The sequence below is a fragment of the Calliopsis andreniformis genome, chromosome 6, assembly GCF_051401765.1.
Source record: "Calliopsis andreniformis isolate RMS-2024a chromosome 6, iyCalAndr_principal, whole genome shotgun sequence".
Classification (NCBI taxonomy): domain Eukaryota; kingdom Metazoa; phylum Arthropoda; class Insecta; order Hymenoptera; family Andrenidae; genus Calliopsis; species Calliopsis andreniformis.
Window position 1 is genome coordinate 10,875,200 of NC_135067.1, and position 25,489 is coordinate 10,900,688.

Below are 25,489 nucleotides of genomic sequence, written 5' to 3' on the forward strand. Positions count from 1 at the left end.
CGTGGTAAGTCGCAGCGCTATTACCGAAATCTGCTATAGAGATAATAACGATCTAACTCCTCGAATAAAGTTCTTTGGAAGCTTATCAGGCTCTATGTCGCGACATTCTCCGTATTGGAAACCATGAAAACGCAATCGAGACTTGAAATCGCACGCTTCACTGCATTCGAATGTGAATTCTCTTGTAGTTGTAACCTATCGATTCCCTACCAAGAAGAGAGAGCTTTTACGAAAATTGCTAATGTAACAGGGGTAAAGAATATTAACCTTATGATAAAATCAGAGCTGGCTAATATTGAATTTTGATAAGCGAAGTTTAGCTGCGATCACAGGTGATTAGATGATAGATAACGATGGTTTGTGTCTCTAGCGTGTACAGGGAATTCGAAGAAGATACTAAAAAAAGATTGTGGGTAATTTACCTACTTTACTATATCATAAATGTAACATTTTGTTGGACCTTATAATTTAAATATCTAACTTGAAAATAAAATTCGTTTCACTGGAGATTAATTATTACCTATACGGATAGACAATTAGCTTCAGATAGATAATTGGCTTCTATGCTACATTGAAAACACTAAAAAACGAAAATAAAATTTCTTAAATAAAACTGACACTAAGCTTATGTTAGATTTCTCACTAATGGACATTTATCACAAATATATAAGCTTAAAGTTTTGCAATAATTTGGGGGTTGTAAAAAGGAAGAATTGAAGCCTTGTCGTTTCTAGAAGAATTACGGTCTCGAGTTGCAGCTGTATCGCTGAAAACCGTCCAGCGCAAGGTTTCGAGTCGAAACCATTTTCTGGATGATTTAAGGCTTTCATAGGTCAGGCCAGAACAGCAGATGGTTCACCTAGGTTACCAAAGTTCTAGGTCAGCCGATAGCTTCGCTCCACAGAACTGGAATCGTCACGATAATATGCAACTACGTGACTGCAGCCAGCTGCGCACACATCGATCAAACCTTCGGAAATTTGTTTGCGTGCATTGTTTCATCATTCATGTTCAATAATTTATAGCAACACCGATAGAGCATGTTCTAGCATGACGCGACAGCTCGAGCATGTTATCTCCACTCCAGTAACTTGCCCACTGCTGTAAGACTTTCAATTTCAATCAATTGTACATCCAACGTAATCAACACTTTTATATGAACTTTAATTTCTTATGCAAAGAGAATAGAAACATTCAATCTCGAGGTTGGTTGATAGACTTAACATTGCCGTTGAAATTCGTGATACGCTGCGCTTCAAAGTTACGTGGGAAGCTTTGTTTCATGGGAGCGAAGTTCAATCCCCTAAGGCTTTCAGCAGTTGCATACATTAATTAACGATGAACTGAGTTGTCTCAGAGATGAAATGAGATTATGAAATAGCAAGCTACAAATATGTTTCGTTTTCTAATTATATCTAGTAGTATATTAATAGTACTTATTCATTGAGATTATAAGAGAAAATTTAACAATGATGAAGACTATCTTTAATTTGACTAAGGTTGTAGATATAGGTATAGGTTTCGTCGATTGTAACCTTCTTATTACCCCTCAACCTGGTGAATCAATTTCTATATATCCTGCAATCTCAGTTCCTTGAGTAGTTTTCGTGCTTCGATTAGGTTTTGTATTTGGATTGAGGTCTGTGTATCTACCACACATACGTTCGTGTTTTCGGCCGAATAGTTTATTATAGTCAAGGTTCCTGCAGCAATTAATAGTTCTAAACTACCGCTGACAGAGTTTGAAGTTTTCTATGCATGTCAATTAAATTTAAAGTATCCTGAGTCATCTAAATCTCCAGTGTTAATAAAGTCTCTGAAATATTGTATAATAAACACATTCGAAATTGCTTGTATATATTGTTAGAAACAGATCAGTTTCAACCTGATTCTGTCTATCAATTATCATGCTCATTAATAAGTAACGACGGTCTGTTATGTGAAAATATTTTCTACAATAAAATTAGAAAACATTCGCTTTGCTTCATGGAATTTTTCAAATTAAAACTCATCTGCATCGCCAACTATTTCCTAAGTCCTTTATGTCACTAAAGCCTCAATTTTCTTATATGAACTAAATTCCAAGTCTTCTCAGTTAATAAGATCTTCACTACCCTATGATAGCCTAATACTGTCTCCCATCTCAAATAAGCCTCAAATCTTTCATACTACCTAGATGTTCTATGTCAGTTAAGTCCTCAATACCTACAGTACCTTCACTCCACGTTTCTTTTTTATGTCGACCAAGCTGTAAATCCTTTGTACAACCAAAGAACAAAGTCCCTATACTAAGCAAATCCCAAGACTCGTCTACCACCCTATTCCTAAGTCCCTTTCTGAGCTGTGCTGTATATCACCCAAAACCCAAATCTCAGACAAATCTCCTATTTTAGTAAGGTTAAAGGAAAAGGTAGGTCGAGCTAATTCTCCATCGCTAAATTAAAATTTAATATCAGTACTGTTCTATTAACGATATCTCTGATGCACTTCCCTGAATAGCTTCCCTGAATAGCTTCCCTGATATCCTACGATGCATTCGCTCAGAATTCACCGAATTCTCGACTTCCAGTGACCTCGTCCTTCAGCAAACGGTCGTTGGAAGGTGTGACAACGCTTTCGCGTTTAATCGGTCGGCTAAAGTCACCGAGGCGTTCAGCTTTTGATGATCCTCTTGGCTTGATGCGATATCCGAGAACAATGTTGTTCCGTTCTTAGACGAAGATATGGTCCTGTCTGCTAAGAGTGGCTATTGTTCGTGGCAGCTGTTTATTGGACCTGAGATTTCCTTTACAGGCAAAACGCTTATATGTATGAGAAACGAGCATGATAGACGTGGATATTTCCTTCATTTTGCTAAGTTTTTAAATTTCTGAACTTTTGAATTTCTGGATTTTTAAATTTTTAAATATTTAAATTCTTGAATATTTAAATTTTTGAATATTTGAATCTTTGAATCTTTGAACTTTTGAATTTTTGAATTTTTAAATTTCAATATTTTAAATCTTTTGAGTGTTTCAATTTTTGAGTTTGCAAATTATTGATCAATTGAAAATTTCGCTACTTAAAAACTTGAGTATTCGTTAGTTCGATGTTTTACCATCTATATATTTAAAAATATCACATTTGAAAATATGCTAGCATGGGTATTGAAAAATTTGAAGATCTGCAATTTCACGTATTCCATGAAACAAGAAAAGTTTGTTAAAAAGAAGCCGTTACACTCTGGGAGCTGTCTTCTCAGAGACTCGGCCATTAGGGAATATGAGTCGCAGAACATTTACCATGAAACATACAAGTAAGGTATCCCATGAGTTTTCCTGCGACATTTGCTCTATAAAAAGGACAGTTTTGCAACGGCTGCAAATCATGTACTGCGCTGCACCTTAAGTACGGTGTTATAAATTCAGTAAATAAATAGACATTTATGGACTATTTTAGATAACATAATAAGATTAGGAAATAATAAAGAATTCACTTACTCTAATTTCTTTCTTTACCTAATAACTAGTATGCACCAGATTGCAAGCTAGATATGTACCTTACTAATGAACCAATTATGACTATCGAAAGCAGAAGAATTTAACTCGTCGCTGAGGACAATCGGTTTTCGACTGATCGTCTCGTGTTTCAAAAGACACTCACTGGTATCTAATTTCCTAACACTTTTCACGTTTCCCCGACTGTTATATCCTGGATTAGAATGGGAAATTCGAGCGCCAAAAGGCGAAAAGGTTATTCGTTTCAGGTTTCTCTGTTGATATTCGTTCAGATTCGTGGTTCCACTCATTCGAGGTTCAAAACTAATAACTCGGAAAAGAGTGATAGGGATAGTGAAAGCAATTCAGAAATATCGAAGCAAGGAACCTGTCATATTACTCTTACTCTGAAGTAAAATTTCTGAAGCAGAGCGTGAATTTAATACAATAGGTATATGATTTTTCCATTTGCATTTCAAGTGCTATTTCACATTTTGCTGAGGAAACGAGGTTTAAGAAAAGAACATAGGTTTTATAGATCCTGAGTAACCGTCTTTCCTAAAACTGTCAGATACACGGGGTAAGCAGTTAGAGGACACAACGTAAATTCTCGAAAGACTGTCATTTGTTAGAATTAGTATAAGATCCTGGTGACAGCCCTTCCAAAGTACCCAGAGTTTTCTCGGGAAGTTCAAGGACCTAGCATTCCTCCCTGTTCCAAGGAAGAATTGCATATATCACGTCTACTAAATCCTTAAATGTCTCCAGTAACATAGAAAACATGCTGGTGTGTTTTATAAATTGTACTTTCAATAAATTAAAAATACTTCAACTCATTTGATGCAATACTGTCAATTAAATTAAGTGTACTTTGAGAACTTGCTGAGCCAGCTTGTTCTTCACTACTCAAACAGTTTTCAAGTAAACTTTTCATTACGAAACAATACTAAGAACGCAATCCCAGAACTCCAGCAAGTTTCAGTCTATCACCGTGGAATTTCCAACATTAAATTAGCCTAAAATGAATTTAAGAGCTTCAGGCAAAAGAGAACGCAGGATTTGATCTTTATTCTTCTACGTTCTTACGTTTCTTTGATCTCCTACTAGATAAAGCGATTGTAATTTCATATTAGCGACATGTACGATCTATCGTGAAAAGGGGTTCGCAAATCGTGTCAAGATTATCGCTTTGAACCCATCGAAGACGACCTAACGTGGACTCTTAAATCACGTCCACGCCACAGTTAAATTTATCCACGTCACTGATCCCGTTCCCTTATATCCTTTTTTCTTCGCTTCATCCATTTGAAACGATTCATTACTGTCCACAGAAACCAGAAGTACATTTTTGCATGACAAGAAATAACCACGGGAATAATGATGAGCCCTGAGCTAGGAAAAACGACAAGTTCCCGAAGAATAATGGCGATCAATGTGTTGCTACCGTGTAAGTTGCTCTCAGAAATTCAACTCGCCTCAGGTGAAATAGAATTAGTTTCATTTTTCAAAATTCTACGATACACTTTGACCCAGTCTTTTCCTCATTTTTCTACGCCAAAAATCGATACCCTTTGAACGATTCGAAATGTCGAGGGATATAGAGAGCTTAGAAGAAGAAGGTGAGATAACAAAAAATTGCCAGCAAATTTTGTAGCGAGAGAATTCCTAGCAGCTCGAGAGTCCTTCAAGCTTTCTTTTCTCATTTCCTGTATCCTCTTTCATCCCCGTAATCCTATCCAGATGATACTATGAATTCTGTTCCAGCAGGGAGCACAGACTCCTGGGCAGGCTTCCCGTGAAAAACGTTCACAAAGGGGAATTGATATTGTGAGTTACTCGACGGCGAGAAGCGTTCTGAGGAGCTGATACAAAAGTCGGAATAAATCTTTGCCGACTTTTCAGTTTATACGCTTTCGATGAACTTACAACAGAAATTCTCGAAGAGGCAAAGGCTTTGGTTGGAGCCTTGAAGCAGTTGTTTCTATACTGATTTAAGGACACAAAGAATGACAGATTGGGCGTTCAGTGAGAAATGTCAGAAATTTTCAATTTTAAGTTGCGTTTGAAATTCACTTCAGAAGTGATTTATTGATAAAGGTACATTTAAAAGGCGCGTGAAATGTGTCTGACCTGTGACTTATTCTACTGCCACAGTGCAGTAGTCAAGCGCAGAGGTGAGGGAAAAATGACATCCTAAGTCAGACATTTCTCTCGAACTTCACGCGTTCTTGCAACAATTAATTAAATCTGAAATAAAGCCTCAAACGAAGTTTCGTGATTCTTGATTTATATCCTTTTTTAGCTTGTAGAATAATTCCTCAAAATTTCTAACACCTCTTATTAGACACCCTGTACAATATTTTTTAAAAAATACAAAAGGGAATGAGAAATATGAGAAGTTCTTCAAACCTATCTCAATTTTTGATGAGATTATTTTTCTAAATGATTTTGACTTAGAAACTGTGTACTACATTGAGAAATTTTATACTAGTATAATTGTGTAGAATAGTACCTAGTTCTTATTAAGTTACCTTATAGTTCCTACACACTATGAGAAGGAAAAATGATATTCTCATACTATACAAAGAAAAGTTTTGTAATTCCACATCGATGCACTCAGTAGCTGTTTCAAAACTTTTACGCTCCACTAAAGAAAATATGACAAGTTCTTCTACATAACATAGAAAGACATCTCTGCAACTCTTTACTTTGTGTTCTTGACAGAGAAATTTTTATAGTTGCTTCCTGTCATATTCCTCAATAGAAAAAATGATTTCCTAAAGACACTTTAGAGGTAACATGTTCAACGTTTTGAAATAAAAAGAATTGAATAAACTTTGCTCTCATTTAACGTACTTCAAGCCAGAATTATTTAGAAAAGAAAATTATTGCTTACGCACACAGTGGAATATAAATAAAGAGAAAATAACGTTTATCGTCGGAAACAGATTGGATCAAAATGAAATCCTGACACAGTCGAAAGAATATGAATAATGTCTATGTCAGTGCAAAAATGTTTGGCAAATTTTCGCTGTCTGCGGGGGCCAATCAAAATGCAGATACGGCGTAAACTTTCATGCTGGTAATTAATTGCAGACTTCCGGTGTATTAAACTTTAAATTACCAGCGAAACTGAAGCAACCTGAGTTTCCAGGAAGTTTATTTTACAAGAGCCTGACCCAACTTACCAGCGTTTGCTTGATAAACATATTGAAACGAGATATTCTAAAAGAGCAAGGTCATTTTCAAGTATTAAACCTCCAAAAAATGTATTTGCAACGGAATATTATAACAAAACATTTCTGCAAATTATCAATTTGCACTGTCAAATATTTATAATAAATATTCGAATAATAATAATTAATAGCAGACATAGAAAAAATTACAAGAAAAGAATAATGCATCTGCATTTTAGTTGCACTCGCAAAATCTAAAAAAAAATAAAATCATACAAACTTGCAATTGAAGAGGAACAACGAAGAGCGCTGAGCCAAAGAAACTCGAAGAATCTCACGCACCCAAAACACTAGAGTTTGCTACGTGTCACTGACCTTTATCACTCACTCCGCGAAGTGAACCCTCCGACAGGTTCGATCAAACTGACTGCTTACAATCAAAGCAACAGCTAATTAGTTTTTGTGTCCCTCATTAGGGTGGGGATATAGCTATTGTTCAATACGTGTCCCTCTCTAGAGTGGTCCCTCTCAAGACGTCAACCTTTCCCTCGGGTATGCCGACAGCTGTTTCTGTTGATATTGATCACGACGATAATGGCATTTAAGCGCCTTCTAGGTCAAACAATTCACTCGATGCAATTGCGACTTACTCTGGCCCTAACTTCTCAACTGCGACATACTTATCTTGATACATATTTTTGCTGATAATAGAACTTGCTTACTTTGCATGACAATTATTACTTTTCATTTAGCCAAGCTTTTGCTACTGTTTATCAGTGTGGTATGTATAAGAGTACTCTTTCGTAATAGATAGTAAAAAGTAGTTCAAAACTGATAGTTTCCTAAGTGTCCATTACAACATCAAACTTTGCTCGTTACGGCGGCAGTCTTGTTCTATTTAGGAGAACCCCATCATTCGTAATAACGTTAAGTTTTAAGTGATGGCACTTTCGTCGTTATTCATTTGTAGTATATTCTTTTTCCCAAAAAATTGGCAAATTTGAAAGTTTACAAGCGTGTAATGAACCAGACAATATTCATTATGTATAAAGCATGGCTAATGCTAACGTAATTTATAGTGTAAGCTTCAGCATGCAATAGGTCACATGTTCCATATGAAACCTTAATTTACATCGTAATATCGAATTATACTGTCATACCCAGACCTGTCACTCCAAGATTTGCATTTTAATATCAGCATTCAGCCCAAAACAGGCAAACTGCATGACTAGAATCTCCCAGTATCATAGGATGAATAGATGATAATATGCTTCTTGTTCCTGGTAGATAGTTGAATTGGAACCTAACTCTTAGGTAAATTGAAATTCAATTTTCAGTAAATTGGAACTTAAGACTTTTGCCAATATTCTTTTGTGTTATGAAAGAATTACACTTCCAGATCTGAAGCTCTTATGAATGAGTAAGGACATTAACTAGTTTATGTTAGTGAATGGTCGAATTAGAATCTTCGAAGTAAATAAAAATTCAATTTTCCTTAAATTCAATTCTACACATTTTTCTTGAATGCTTCACACTTTCACGAAGAGTTTTTTTATATTACCAAGAAATTACACTGCTAGCTCTGAACACTTTATCAATAGAAGACTATCTACGTAATTTCTAGCGGATAATTGAATTAAAGTCTCGCTCGGCGGTAAATCCAAGCTCAATTTCCATCAAATTGAAACTTCATACGTTTGCTAACAGCCTTCCCTACTACCAACGAATTACACTTCGAGCCTTCAACTTTTTACGAATAGAAGAGGATACTATCCAGTTTCTCGCAGAAAGTTGAATGAGAACCTAGTTTCGAAGTAAGCTGAAATTTAATTTCCGCCAAATTGAAACTTCATACTTTCCCCAGCAACCTTTTCTGTTGTCAAAGAATTACACGCCGAGTTCACGACTCATTATTTTTACGTAGAACAGCGAGCGTTTTTTGGTCCTGTTGCGTTGTATGTTACGTGGAACTGAGAAACGCAACCTCTGACGGGTTTCTACCGTTAATTTTCCAAAACGCCGCCTCTGAGCAACGTTCCCGGCGGCATTTTCGCGCGGACAAGGGAAAAAGAGGCCACGACGGAACGAGCGTGGCATAGAAAACGACCTTCTCGCCAGCGGAGAGAAAACTTTGCCTTTATCGCAACCGTGAATCGTCGCGAATCCTCGAGGGCCCCGTTCGAATGCAGATGCCGTCGACCCGACAGAAATTGCATTTCCCAGGACCAAGGATGGCCCTCCCACTCTTGAATCGACTCGATTCGATAGAGTGGGAATATATTCTGCTGTGATTCTGCGGAAAAACGAATCGGTTCGCCTGAATACTCGTAACGAGTTGATTACTGCTGTGGTCTTCAACCAGCAGCTACACTTTAGCTTTTATTGATAGCCTCGTAAGTTTCAGTGAGATTAAGGTTAGTGCTGTGTACAAATGTGGCGACTGCATGAGATTGGTGAATAAGGGAGAAAAGGAATTCTCAGCAACTTGAAGTTTCAGGAAATGGAATTCTAGTTGGAGAATGTAGAGACTGAAGTTTTACGTGTAATAAGAGTATTGGGTTGGAGCTGACTGGAATCTTTAATATATTGATGAATTGGTAAGTGAGCAAGGGATAGGTCCAAGTGAACTTAAAGTCGCTAAAATTCAATGTTAGTCAAATTTTTAATAAACCAAGTCTTGAACAAATTAACTATTGTTAGGACATCTCAAACTAATCAAATCGAACGTTAACAGAATTATGTGTAAACTGAATCTTAAATAAACCATACATGCAAAGCCAACCGAATTTCGGTCAAATAGAATCTCAAACACAAATTACATTTGAAGTAAACCGAATACGAAGATAACAGAGTTTTCAGCACACAAAACGAATCAAACATCCAATAAACGTCATCGAAAATTAATTGAGTCCGTTCAATCCAGCAAAACTGAAATTCTCGCCGAATCGAGTCCATGTAAACAGGATTCACAGTAGGCGCAATCTGAATCGATCCGAAACCTGAGCCAACCGAATTTTCAATATCAGCCATACATGTATCCAATTTCGAAGGTACTCATTTTCAAAACCAACGATGAAATGAAACAGATACTGAAGCAGCGGGATTATCCGTGACGGTAGGGACACTAGGTAACCGGAAACGAAGCCGGATGAGGCGGCATAGAGGAACGCGGTCGCGTTTGGCGCAGAGTCAGCATCGCGGGGGCGGGAAATGAGGCCAGAAAGCTCACAGGACTGGCGAACGATACGGCCTCGGGGCTGGAATTTGAAATTCCTTCGTGTTGGATGCCGTCGTGCAGACGTGGTCGGCTGTCGAGACGCTATTTTCCATGCAGAGGAAGCAGGAGAAGGTCAGCCTAGCCGGTGACACGATTCAATTATCGAGCTAAAGGACTAATTTCAGATTTGGTAAGCGGAACCTTCGGACTCAGGGTCGTCGCGATGGCAAAGAGACTAAGAGGAAAATTTTTTAGAATGGAATTCATCGAGGGAGGAATACAAGTGAGATTTTGAGGAACGATGCAGATTTGATTTTAGTTAAGTAAATTGCTGGTTGAACTTCAATCTGTGTAGGTATGAAAATGGTAATGTAAATTCAGAATCTTGTGAATATTGGTGAAACTTGACACTGCTGTATATTATATGTGACTAGACAAGGACTGAACTCATATTAAAGATTGGAGGTACTTTTTATTATTTTTCGATAGACATTTTCAATGAATTCTCATTGACACTTTTAGGAGTTTTTTTTTCAATTGAACTTATAATTTCTCCAAAATTAGCTTAAAATGTCCTGAAATTATCTAGTAATCCTTTACAATTATATTACAATTAAGACAAATTATTTTAAGACCTGGCATTTCTCTGGCACACCCCTAAAATTATGTAGCAATCTCCTAAACTCATTTTATACTCTCCTGAAATTCTAGAAAAATTCTTATTTATATAAGTAATGATTCTATTGGTCTCTAAGAATCAGGCTTTACCCATTTTGTCTCCTATAGACTTAAACAATGATGAACCAAGAACCCTCTGGCATTCATATTCACAGCTACCTAACTTACTGAATAACTTAAGCCTACTAAATATTGAACTGAACGTTCAAATTCAAACCCAAATCCCTAGATTCACCAAAAAGATGAATATTTCCCCTTTTCTGAGGAAATCTCATCAGAATCTCACCTCTCTAGGTGAAAAACTCCATGTTTGAGTAACATTATCGATCTAACTAAGCCTGTTGACATCACGAACCTCAAACAATTCCCTGGAAAAACAGTCCTTCTGAATCTGCGGCGTAATCTTTTGAATAATTGCTACAATCTTTCACCCTTATCCATTATTTCTTCCCCTAAAATGGCGGTAGAATAATTCCATGTGGATAACTATTCCATGGGATGCTTTCAGCCGAAATTCCCACGAGGTCAAAGAAAAATTCACTTCCTGTGAAAAACTTTCCCTTCTCAAAGGATTCCTTTGCTAGGATTCAACTTAAATTGCTTCTTTGATTTATTTATGGACGATTTATATGCAGCTTAACCTACGAAAGTTAGACTGTAAGCATCGTCCTATGTGGACGTATCCTTCACTGATGTTCCAGCAAGTTGTCTGTAGTTGTGATCAGCGTGCTAGAGCATTAGGGTTGAGAGAGGTTCTTATCAGCAGTTAGTAGCATGAACCTTCTTCTAAACGCAACACTCTATGAAAGTGGGAAGTTGTTTGTAGGTAGATTGTGTCCTCGTGAGATTCATCGATGTAAAGTGACTCACAGATACCCTCACATGTAGCTAAAATATTATTTAATTATTGAAACCACTGTGGCATACTTTTTTTTCATCTCTCTGATTTTCAGTGATCAACTTATAACCAGTTTCCTTCATTTGAATACAAAATAAAGTAAAGTAAAATGTTCATGACAAAATCGTGAGTCACTATACATTCCAAAAATAAGAAAATATGTGTGTGTAATATTCTCAGGTAGCTTCAGAGTGTAGAGTATCTGAAAAACTAAAGGCTGCTCTGATCTTTCCCCTAGTTTCTGTAGCTCAATGTTCGCCTTTCGACTCCTCAGCAGAAGTTCGTTCCTCCACACGGAATGTAATACTGTAAGGGGATAATTAACGTGCGACTTAAACGGGAATTCATTTAACGACTAACGAACGCTCCGTTGATGCCATTAATGAATTGAGCTTCTCTCACTTCACTTGCTTCGCTCGTGAGATTTTGTTGCAAAAGTATGGAAAAAGCGAGCATCCGAGCTTTCAAAGTGGTCTTCCATTCGAGTCTTCATACAGAGTTTAATTAGAATTGAAATGTTCTTCGTAACGAATTATACTTTACTGAAGACATGTTTTAGAAGAAAAAAAAAGTGTAAAGTTTATGAATTTCCATGGAAAGATGAAATAAAAAGTGGTGAGAGTAACTCTGTATGCTAGTGAGAATAGACATAGGTACGTAGGGTAGGAGGAAACCTAGAATAATTAATTTTCACGACCCTAAATGGTGAATACACTTGGCTATATTTAGCGACAATAAAATTTCTAGTATTCTAATATCCAATCAATAGATCCAGAACTTGACTGCAACTACAATTCAGTTACTGCAATATGATAAATGTCTTCTTTTGATTGCAAACTGAAGTCCAGACTAGAAATGCAATGGATCATTTCGAACTTAATACAGAAACAATATTTTCACCTCACACTGAACGTAAGTGTGGTTTCTGCATTATTCAGACAGGAAATTATGATAATAAGGCGGCATACCGGGAAATGATTGTATAGAAAAGTAGAAGAGAGCAGAATTGAAAGAGCAAGAGTGTGGTAAGAGAAAAACGGGGTGAAGTTAAGTGACAGAAAGTGAAAGGCTGTCGCTTAAATTATGCAAAACCGTATAGCCTCTCCAACTAGTTCTTGCGCATGTGTTCCTCACGTGAATTAGTGTGCAGTTTTTAAAGAAGTGGCCGTATATTCCGCTGACATGACTCACTCCAAATGTTTTTATGCACGACGTCAAGAAGAATAGATAGTTTGCCTGAGTACAGGGTTTAAAGAGATCGAATTTTGAATCTTTTAAATTTTGTGAGAAAATTCAAAAGATTTGAATTTTAAGACGAACAAAGAGGAGAAGAAATTCTAATATTGAAAGCATAAAATCTGATATTCATAGAAATTTGAAAAATTTAAAGACAATGGTAAGTCTTTTCAAAAGTTAAAACTTAATTAAAGAAAATCAAATAAATTAGAAAAATATTCGATTTAAACGAGAGAATAAATTAAAATTTAATATTGTTTTATTTATTGCTATTCAAAATCTCCATATTCAACTTTCTATATAAAATTCAATTTACCCCACTAACAATTGAGTCTCCTTCACAGTTTTTGCTTTTTTATGCTTAAAAAAGTAATCACGACCCCAGGACGAAAGAAAGAAAGAAGCTGTACAAGCAATTAGCTTCTTTAACGAGAACAACGTTCCTGTAACGCGAGCTCATAACACTTTATTAAGAAATGAACCCTTCTGATAAAATTTAAAGCATTCTAAAAGATTGATTAATCTGTACTACGTTTCATTAGCCAAGAAATTTAATTAAGAAGCATGAAAATACAAATTTTGTTATCTGAATAAAACGTTGATCCTTTTTTTGTTTTCTACAAAGAAATTCTATAATAATATTAAAAAATGAAATTCCATGAAATTAGATTTTGTAGAACCTTATTCTTTCTAATTTTGTTTTCAAGTGTTTTATCATCACTCTTAAATTAATCTCTACACAAGAAATTCCAATTAGAACATTGCTAGCTTAATTAATATTTCATTTTGTGCATTGCTAGCAATGTCGTTATTAATCAATGTAATGCACGAAAGATGAAATATTACCACTAGACTTCTTGAAACTTTTAGTTGGATTTACTGTATAATATACGAAGAAACGGAATCAAATTTACCAAGGTATAGCGACGAGAATAGAATTTTCCAGTAGCGTAGGAAAACGGAAAATGATGAAAAGGAAATCCCTCTTTCATTCTTTCGTGCCCATTGTCGCTGCACTGTCCATGAAAAATTCAGGGGAGGAAAAAAGTAATTAAAAGTCGTGACTCGTCTTCCAGGAAACCTCGTTGCAGAAGATCAGGAAGCTTTCGTTTCAAATACCTCAGGTGCTTTCTTGTATTGCTAAACGATCTTATATTTAGTCACAGTTTATTAAATTCCTTTACACAGTGTGTCTCTTTGAAGTGTTCTAGGAAAAGAAAGAGGGAGGAAAAAATTTATCGTGAATTACGTCAATAACGTTAATTAACTCTGAATATTTTACTTCTTGTGGAGTTTGACGTAAAATGTCTTTTCTTTACTTATAAACGCAGCCACTTAATATGCTCAGGAGATATTTAAAGGTTAACATAATGAAGTAAAAAATAGATAATACTTTTGCTTCTGTATCTTTATTAACTTCATTCATTAAACTCGTATCTTTATTAACTTTATTACTATATGTAAATTTACATCACTTTAAAATCGATCTGTTCTTTTTAAAATATTCAGTAAAATTTGGAACACATTATGTAACCAAAAAAGTTACCATCAAAACAGAGTATAATTACATTTTTATTTTTGTCCAATAAGTACTCTGTGTTCGAATTTCTCGTGGATTTGTAAAATTTGCCATCAAAAGAAAAATTTTTGTCAGTTTTCCGAGCTTTCTATTGAAGAAATAATTTTAATTAATCCTAAAACCTTCTCGGTCCAACTACGAGTTAGCTTAATTTAAAAAGTTTTCATTAAAGCGAGAATTTCTATTAATTTCCTACGTTCCCTATCAAACCACTATTGTCAGTCACTTAAAGTAAGAATTCATTTTACCCAAAAATAAGCAAGCGTCAGAATTTTAACTCTAACAAATATTCCAAAGTTTTATTCATTTTAGACCTCTCGAAACTGTTTTTTAAAAATACGATTTGTTTTCAACCAGAAAGGATTAACTTTCACCAGCAACAAAATATTTCCATCATTATCTCATCGCGGTGTAGTATTTTTCTCCCGGTTTTTTAATCCGAAACAGTGCCGCAAGCGATAAGGCGAGGGGAAAAATTGAACGTAAAAATATTCTCTCTTCCATTCTCGACAAAGTACAGAAGTCGCGCGCGTTGCTCGATTAAATTGTCCCCGACGCCAGATCACCGATTATCATGAGGAAAAATGGGCTCGAAGCAGGTTGATTCGCCTCGAAATCGAGGTTGAACGTTGAACGTCCACATGCGGCTTGCAATCACGCGTTTTCGCGATCAATAAATCCAATGGGACGTGTAGGAACTCCTTTTGCTGCCCACGTATCGAAGCCTGCACAGGTTTCGCAAGATGAGAAGCGGCAGTGAATTTCAAAAAATTAATAAAACAAAAAATACATCGACAAAATAAAAAAACAGAACTTTTTCCTCGTATATTCTTTTTCCTGTGGTAAAATTTCTCTTTTATTTGTGAGGATAAAATCAGATTGATTTTAGATTGATCAAAACCTAAGTGACATCAATTTTCAAGTATTCACTTTACTTCAGCTTGTTATTCTTTTTATTGAGGCTTATAAGTATAATACGTGATTTGATTAGTTAGCAGAATTTCAAGATATTTCAATTCTAAAATTAAATTATCTTGTAGTCCAAATAAGGTGATGACCAAGTAAAAATCCTTGTAATCATGTTATTCATTAAAGGATGATAAATTATAATGAAGAATATTTTTACTGAATAGTACTTTAAGAAGACCTCGAAACATTAAGATACTCTAGTAGCCGTTATTATGTTCAGTTATTATTGATGATACTCTTTATCTCTATCAGAATACGTGTTCAGAGTCATAAAAGTATTACATTTCAACCAATTTAACAGTAGGTTGCATTCATGTCTCACAATCAGACATGACAATAAAAACGCTATACTTCGCTTATTGCGCCATAAAAAATTCCTGAACCAACGTCAGCCAAAAGTGACATTAAACTTCGCTCAAATGATTCCCTCTGCAAGTGCGTTGCACAATGTTCAAAGAACCAGGACGAATTAAGCTGTGAGCGTTGGCCATTCACCGACGAACTTCGTACAGGACCAATTGACTCTTCCAATTAAAACCCAAGCATTTGCATTACCCTTCAGCGAGCTCGGGCAAGTTTCATGCAAACATCGATTTGCATCGACCGAAGATCCTGTGAGAGAGAAATTATCATGGTCAGGACGTCGACACATTTACCTGTGGCCACGTAAGTGACACAGTTTCGGTGAACCCTCGCTAATTGCACAAGTTTCCTTTGGACTAAAAGCGATTATTTAGAAATTTGTCCTGAGAATGGCTGAAGAACTCTTAACTGTTCCACTGTATGCTGAAAATTAAAATGGAGAAGGAAGAGATTCCAGTTCCCTAGAGACACTAGATTAGATGAACATCGAATTTTTAGAGCCATGTACAGAAAAGGAAAATACGGAAGAAAAAAATTGGAGATAAGAAGAAAGAAAGGAAGGAGGCCATAGAGATGGCAAATGTCCAGAAAAGGACCACAAACCAAGAAACGTTCAGAAGCCTTGCTCTAGTCGAACCAGTGCTCGCTTTCTGGCGAAAGAAATTGTGTTCAAAAGTGCTCGTCGAGGATACACTCTGGCAAGTGCGCTGACATCGAAGCAATCAATCAACGTTAATCGTAAGATGCCCTACTTCCGGTACCGACACGTATTCCATAGCTTTAGATCTCTATCGGTTTATATTGCTTGACGTCGTCAGTGGAACAACTATAGTCATCACAAGTGGAATCCACAATTACTCGTTTGGCTGTGAGTCCCACACTCTGCTTTAACGTTCGATGCGACTAAAGACTACTGTGGCATCAGGCTTCGTACGCTTATATCAATCAATCAATGGAAATGAATGATTCATTCATCGTATGTACTTGCTAAGTACTTTACATTATGCGGTACGTATCGGTAGTTAAAGTGAATTTATAAGTAAGTGGAAGTGTGTTTCGATTTTCTTAGATTCCTATCTTGTTGGTTTGTGAAGAGAAATCCTTCAAAATTTAGAACAACTGCTATGTAGAACACGATAGAGAATGATACATTAATTTACAATTACTTAGAGAATGATACATTAATTTACAATTCTTTAGGAAAATATAAATAAAATTGCACGGTTAAGTTGATCACTTATAATGCAAAATTAATGTGATAATTAGGTAAGCAGCGTTAATGGATTAGGAATGACATGTACAAATGCTAAAAATCTATTATCTAATAGCTTCGGAAGAAATATGGAAAACTTAGTCATTTGCTGTTTCATTATGCAGTTATAGTGAATGCAAAACTAGCTTTATAAGAGTACATCCAAGTGCAAAATAAGGTTCTACATAAGGAGCTAGTGTGAGAAGTAACACATATGCAGTGCACACTCTGTACCAGGTGTATCAGAACACAATTTCCTGAGAAAATATCGAAAAACTACTCAGTCGTGTCGGATCCGAATATAAACTCAATCTACTTACAAGCACCATGAATATTTACAGAAGAGTTACATATTTGATTAGGCGCCGACAAAAGAACACACAGTAGTGAATCACGAATTTATTCATGAAAAATTATTAAATTCACATAGGAATTCAAATTCTACAGATATTTTACTTTCAGTATTACAATTTAAAAAGACTGAATGAAAATTAAATGTAGAAGCTGAAACTGGAGTAGCTCAAAGGAAAAAATACAAAAAATAAATTTCACAATTACCGAGTGTTCTCAGTACTCGTAAATGAGTCTATGAGTCACTGTACATATATTTTCACAAAAACAGAAATTATATTACTACGACCTCGATTAATCGACTTAAAACGAGTTTCAAACTTTAAGTACCCTCTTGCTGACTAATTTTCTTATCTTCAATGAAATTATACTTCCAATTTCAGTTCATGTTATATTACATTCCTAATAGTATTAATCTTGAATAAAAGAGGCAGTGAATAATTGTGATTCGGTTAACGAAGTTCTACTCTGATTGAACGAAACAGGTGAAAAGTGCCCATGGGACCAGTTGGTTTTGGCAATGAGCTACACAGCAGATTGAATGCCCACAACCTGGACACTAATCGTAAGTAACTACATTTTAGAGCGGTTTAAATAGGTCTCGTGCTATTTCACTCGCGATAAGTTTGATTCCTGTTACTACTGAAAGCACGAACCTACAAATTGGTGTCCATTTACACGACTCACGGAGATGCGAAGATAGGTAAAACATGCACGCGAACTCTTGCCGCGATGCTTCCCGCCTGAAAGCATCTTGCGGCTTGGCGGCCAAACGAGCACCTTCAAAATGCGATTTAATAATGAAACACGCGTCGAGGAAGCTCCAAACATCCCTCGCCCGATGAATAGTTGAAAGTTCGCTTCGAGGATGCTGATGAATACATGATGAGGCTGTAAAACTCTGCGTAATGTCAGATTTCGAGTGGGAGCTATCTTTGTTTTGTTTTGTTGAAAAGAATCGCAATATTTAAAAAATTTTTTCAAATTTTTCAATTGAAATTTATTCGTGAGAAGGTTTGGCGTATATATCAGGCTATTAGAAAAAAATCAAATTACCTTAAATAACCTTTCAATGCTTTTTGTGCGTTTAGTATTATTCGCGAAATTTTTGAAACGAGCATTTTTTTACTGATTCGTGCAGATTTTCAGAGATCGTGATTTTATTCTACCAGGACAGATGTATTCAGCCTTAATCCACTTAGTGTGCATGCAATTGCCGCACCACGGATTTTTTGTGGCTTTCAATTATACTCGCTCCCATTTTTTAGCGATTTAAATCCCTGCAAACGAAGAGTTTCACGAGCTTCGACTATCTGAGTTTCGTGATTCGTTTTGAAGTGATTTCAATAATGGTTCGAAATATTTCTATGATCGTTGATTCTTCAAAATTCCTGTCCACTGAAAAGCGATTTATGTGTAGGTACATAAAAAGCACTGTGTGCCTACACATAAATATTAAATCTAGAAAAAGAGTATTCTTAAAGCTGATTACCAATTTCCCCTTACAGATATTTTACATTGAAATGGAAATTTTATTTTTGGAAAATAGAAGAGATTATTTTCCGAGGACCAATTTTCTTTTATAATCCACGGAGAGTATATAAGCTAGGTCAACAATTTTGATCTTCACAATTATTTCTGCTCTGTTTAACAAAACTAAGTAACAGCAATAAACAAGTGACAATACCAGTAATTGTCAGTAATTTTTCTTATGGTTGGAGGTATAGAGGAAATTTCAAGGTCACCTTCGTTATTTTAAACTGCACGACATACTTTTTTTTTCTTAGTGGAGTAATGGGTGTTTAGTCGATATTAATGCCTAAGGTCATTCGATGTAAAAAGAAGTGGTAAAATATTAAATTAAAAAATTATATTCCCTGATCTTCTCATAAAGTTTTGGCATCTTCGAATCATATTCTTATTTAATAATTTCTTCAATCCCAAGTTTGTCTAAAGTCAAATTATTTATATTTTTGTTCAAGTTCCTTCTGAGTCGTGGGATATAAATTACAAAAAGGTCGTAGGAAGTCTCTTTATGTCCTACCCTAGCGCTTCCTACGTATGTGTACTTCAATAATTCACATTAAGATGCTTGTTACACTTTCGCGAGAGGAATCTAGATGACAAAGAGAGTGCAGGCAAAGGACTCAAACATAGCATTGTTTAATCTGCTTTAACATTAGCTTTCAGTCCGTCTTTCTTATTTGACATTAGTTTCCTTTTTCTCTAAACGATATGCCATGTCAGAGGCTCAAGTTTCTATTTTACAAAAAAAAAAACGTGCTTATGTACAACCCACATAGATTTCATCTCTACCATGTGCTAGTAGAATATCTAACTAAAAGCTTGTTCCATCGACCTAATGGACATTTAAAATTCAATAAATTCGTTTTATGAACGCTAGAAAAGTTTGCACAAACCCATGAAACGGTACTTGCCTCGCGTAAACGATCCGATGAACTATATTTTGCAAAGGTTGCTTTTGGTAAATTAACTTCGCTGCAGTTACCTGACTTATTTAAGCACCTGTTCCCAAAATTGCTACACTGTTTTTAAAAACTGGCTGACCTTGTTAAACAACTTTCCAAATTGCCCAAATAACTCGCTAAATTATTCTTTGAAGTTTACTATTATGCTTCAAACTCCATCATTTCTTCAAGTAGTTAGTAAAAATATTTTATGGTACTTAGAAAATATTGAATTTTTTCAAACTTTCCAAATACCTTGTACAAAGGACAGGCTAAGAATTCCGAAGTTTATACAACAAATGCAAGTTTCTATTCAAATGAGTCATGGAATCATTTAATATAAATTAGAGTCCCTAAAAAATTCCTCAATCTTTCAAATATTTAGCTCAAGTAACTTCCAAAACAGTTCATCTATATCATTAAATTCAAACCTCAATATCCAAACTTCATAAGCTATCCCTACGTTTGAACGAGTCATTGATATCCCATTCTTCAAAATCTTCCACAGCAGCTAAAGGATGCTTGACTCCCTTCACTGCACTTTCCAAATAGCTCTCACAACTGAGCAGATCAGAATTTCCAATACATTTCTCCCAAAAGCTACAACGTTCACGTGTAAGTGAGTTTCACACTCAGTAGCTCTCAAAATCGTCCACATTCGCAAGCATACGAAACTTGACATCCCTACTCGATACTTCAGATCTGAAGAACCCATCATGCTGGGGTTCGTAAAATTTGTAACATCGTTGCAGGGCTGTTTGATAAGGTCCACTAATGGCTCTTTGCAAGCGTCATTATGTTGTTACGCAGCAAGATAATTAACTTCACGATGTTAACTTCCGAGTAGACATGTCCCTTGGGTTGGTGAGCAAAACTCGCTTGTGCCGCGTCGATGCACCCTGATGCACGGTGCATAGAGAGCTTGGTAGCATGCAGGTCGCGCCAGGAAGCCACCGATCATTGGGGGTCCATTTGCCAACTGGCGATCGCGAATTGTTTCGAAAATATTAGCGAATGCCAACTACTGTCAAGGAATCCGCTGTGTCACTGAGTTAAATAATTACTCGAGCGTCCTTGCGCGAACGATCGATGCAATTTTGGACTCTCCTGCGCCGCTTCGACGAGAAAATGTTACAAAATGATGGCCTGTGTTCAGACCCGCGTAATCGTCCCTGCATTTTGAGAGGGAAGACGCTGCGGAAGCGAGTGCTTTCGGTAATGAGAGTTGCGGACGTCACAGACCACTGGCGTCTTTGACTGTGGTGAGCTGCTGTCGAAATTAATGCTCCGAGGTTTCAGGTTTCATGTTTACTGTGGCAATTCGGAGGACCTCAGTATTCAATTTAAACTTTCAGATTCAGGTGTTGAGTTTCTAGTTTGTAAGAGGCTTCAGACAGCAGGTGTGACAATTCATGTGATTTTGGGATTAGAAGACGTTTAATAGGATTTGTGTACCAAGGCTTGGGGACATTTGAGGAAATTTTGGGAGCGTAAGTTTCGGGAAACCCAAATTTTAGATTTTAAGTTTCAGATACTACTTGTGGACCTAAATGGAATTCTCTCTCATGATATTCAAATGATTCATCAGAACTACAATTCCGTTTCCAATTTCGGCACGCAAACTCGAATTTTAACTACCAAAGCACTCAAAAATCCATTCGCTGGCATAATGTCAATTTAAATTGGATCTAAAATTGGTCTGTCACCCTCAGTTCAAAGAGCCCACTGACTCATCGATATTCCATGAAAACTGAGCATAGAATGGTCGAACCAATGTTAGTCTTTTACTAACAGAAAGAATACCGTGACACAAACCTGACACAAATTGCATCGAGAATATCGCCTGGGCGTGAAGCTTCGATGCATCGGGAAAAATGAAACCACAGAACTAGCCAATCGTTGGCATGGATTTATATAAAAAACAAAGCAATCAGAGAGATACGGTTCCCATGACTGAGCAAAGTTTGTTCATTTCTACTTCAAGTCTCGCAGGGCGACGCATGCATATGCACACTTCCGAAATGAAATTAGCATCTTAACGGGATCATTAAAGCGATGACCTTATCCATGATAGTGTGGGAACGATAAAGTGACCGAACGAACGAACTTTAAATGAGGCGAAAAACCTCATTTTCCACTTTAAAAGCAGCGTTCTGTGATCAAGAGTGAAATCACACTCAGAATAATGTTTCTTCTGTTTACCATCCTGATTTAGCTCCAAGTGAACCCTTCCCAAGCTTTATTAAGCCTCACGTGATATCCAATATTATAATACGATAAAATCATAGAGATTCTATAATCCACAATCTTCATTTAATTAATCTCTGTGTATTAATCGACCATATTTTTTATAGCAGATATGAAAAATAGAGCTAGCAGAAGTGCTATGACCCCCATCAGTTAAAAATTAAATGAACACTTGAGAACTACGCTACTCTGCTATTTATAAAATCACTAAAAAAATGTACACTACAGTTATCAGAGTTCCCAAGCCTTTAACATAAATCGCGAAGTTATCTAATTATTCTTCTGTTATCAAACTACAGTTCCAAGTTTAGCCACATGAAATCTGACTTCTACCAACTTCACTGTTAGCAGAACTTATATAATAATTCTCTTCTGTCAACCGAGCATAGCACAGTATCCAATTCCCAATGAAAACAGCCAGAGCTACCAACGAACAACTCAGAGTTCACTGTCTCTCGCGACACCATCGAAACTTGGCATCGTGTCCCAAAATTGCCCAAAATTGTGGACCCTCGAACGACTCGAAAAACTTTTTAGAAGAATTGACTCTGTTGCGTGCCAAGCACACAGGCGTCTATTGACATTCTGCTCGTTTGTTCATGCAGCTGTTGCTGCTCACGAGGTGACAAGTATCAGGCTCCTTCAAAGCTGATGGACAGCACTTGGAAGGTTGATGGCTGATATGCCGAATGGAATCCTAGCGTTTCTTCGAAGTGCGACAGCTTTTGTGGTCAGGATGACGCCTTGTCACGAGCATGAGTCAATGGAAATGTTCGACAGAAATAGAACAGTTCCTGGGATATCTTGGCCAGATTCTTTGAAACAGAAGATGATTCAATCAAGACCACGTGGCTCTGAATACCTTCTTCCTACAAGGATTACTAATTCAATGAACCAATTTCCTTGTCGTTCGTTCTGGTTCCCTTGATTAGATACCATCACGAGAGTCCTCGGACTTGTATTAATTATAGTCAGTGAACATCCGAGTTCTGGGATTGGAAGGAACGGTTCAGAGATTTGCTGGATTCAAATTCATGGTAGAGTTGCTCCTTTAATTACACAGTTCTTAAAGAACGTAGGCTTTGCTCGGAAGCTTTGCACAGTAGGAACTGTGATAGGCAAGAAATTCAGTTCCCTGAAGTGCTACTCCTGTTCCCTAGGTTTTAAAGATCAATTCGAGGCAACTGTTAACGCGTCTCGTCAGTACAAAATACAATTTCCAGAGGCTCTATTAGAGTTGATAATTCCTAAGAGCGTCCTCGTAGCGTACTCGTCAATTTAAATTTAAACAATCGCTGTACTGGGTATTTTCGCTAAGCTCGACGTGGGAAGCAGCATCGCGCAAACAAGCTGCAGCTTTTATGCAGTTTTTCGCACGTTTCAAGAAATTTTCTGGGTCAACTCATTCTGCGAGATCCTTGAACGAGGATCACGGAACGTTAACTCAGTACTTCCTCGTCCTAAAATTCTGTCTAACCTAGCATTTCTTTCAAACGAGTAGAATTGAGGAAAGAGCGTGGGTGAGTTTCGAAGAAATTAACAAATCAGTAATTGAGAACCGAGAAAAAGGGAAGTAAAGAGAAACGATTTCAACGTTAAGGATTCAGAGTTCCGAGGATCTAGAAATTAGCTCAAAGGTTTGAAGATAAAAAAGAATCATCTCGAAACTTTCAAGATCCAGAAATTACTTCAGAGTTTCAGGGACTCATAAATTAGCTTAGAAGTTAAAGAACTTAAATATCTCTCGGAAGATTTAAAAATTCACTTAAAGGACTTAAAAGTTTAAACATCAGTTGAGATCAGGTACTTACTAGAAATATAGTTTTGTAATCTACTTAGAAATAAGGGCTCAGAAATTTTTCAAGCGTTAAAATCACCCAAGAAACACTTTACCTTGGCTCTTTATCACGTGTTATATTTATACAATTGGCACATGTGTTTTAAAAGCATACTGACTTGTCACACATATCGAATCACCTGTACAGCACTCCTTTGTGATAGCACATCTGATGAAAAGTACGAGGAGGAAAAAGAACGAAAACAATGTAAAGGAGTGAAGTAACAAAGAAAACCCATCTCGGTATCTCTTTCCACTTTTCAATGTGTGTTTTCGTACTGTGGGGTGCAAAAGCTTTCTCCAGCGAGAAAGGCTATTAAGTCCAGTTTGTTGAATAATAACACACTAGTAGCACTTTAAAAAATCAAGCTCTCCAAAGTTTCATTTATTCAGCCTAAAATAAATAAATTGTAAAGCAGCTGAATTCCCAGCATTTGGCTCTCTTAAATATCCAGCAGTTGAAACCTAGAAACATTATACTCTCCATTGTCATCGCAATATTTGTGAATCCTAATAATTTTAAATCGATAAAACATTTTTTAGTTATTTCTATTTATGATTCCTATAAGAAGTATTCATTCGAATACCAAACAGTAGTGCACATGCATCAAACTATACAAACTTTGCTTCTCTGAAGCAATCCCAGAAATACTTCGCGTTGTGATGTGTCTAAGAGTGCCTTAGGCTCTCGTGGCTCTCACGATCGATATTGAGAAGCCTAATGCCCGCAAAACTGATGATTCGTCATAATCGTTTAACACGAAGCTTGGCAAAATAACGCGTGGCTCCCTAGCCTGGGAATCGATCCTCTGTCGACGTTTATGACAATCGCACGGACGGTTTTATCGAGCTATATGAGCCTCTGGAACGGCTTTTGGCCTTCCCACGTTGAAGGCGATACGGTCATCGTTGGTACTCCAAAAGAATGGGAATCGTTCACGTGTAAAAGTAAATTAACGATGCGAAGGGAGTCCTTCCATCAGGCACTTGTATCACTTGGAACTATTAATTGCAATAGAAAGTAAATTATAGAGTGTTGGTATGGCGAATAGAATCTGAAAGCTTGACTATCATTTTTTCAAGTTTCAAATATGAAATTTTGAATACCTAGAAGTTTTAAAGTCTTTGACACGCGAAGAGCTGGTGATTTCGATTAGCCCATTATCTTTTTTATTGTCTTCCGTGGGCTTAGAGCCTTAGCGTGGTCTGATATTGATCTCGAGTTTTATAGTTACTACGAAATAGTATTTCTCTTTTAGGTTTCTTAAGTAAGATAAGGCGAGCGTCTGCTTGATAGACGAGGCTTAGATTAATTCTTGAAATATCTGCTGTTAATTTTTTCTATCTTTTGTAGGTTCAAATTCCTGATAGTTAGAATTGTGATAATAACAAGGTACAATTATTTAGGTCAGGAAGAATGGATTGTTGATCACTATTCAAATTGTAATTCTCGACACTGGAAATTGGGTTTAATCGCTCTGTTGCTCTTGCATTCTGAAATTTAACTCTATTGGGCAATCTTCCAATTCATGATGGCTTACCACTTAATTCCTAACAATTGTCTAGCTTCTTGTAAGTCTTCACAATTGTGATGTAGATACAGTTCCAATAAGTGAATTCTTGACTTCAAATTCCATTAACTTTTCAAAGTTTTCTTGTAATCATGAACATGAAAATATGTGAGCTATTTTCATAAATCATTAAACTGTCGTTTTCACTATCTTCCTCTGTCTGGGATCAAT

General features: G+C 36.5%; 1 protein-coding gene across 7 annotated transcripts in view; it reads right to left on the bottom strand.

Moving 5' to 3' along the window:
- The window catches only part of Dnc (phosphodiesterase dunce), a 420,060-nt gene that overhangs the window by 126,359 nt on the left and 268,212 nt on the right, over window positions 1-25,489 (bottom strand). The window lies entirely within an intron of this gene.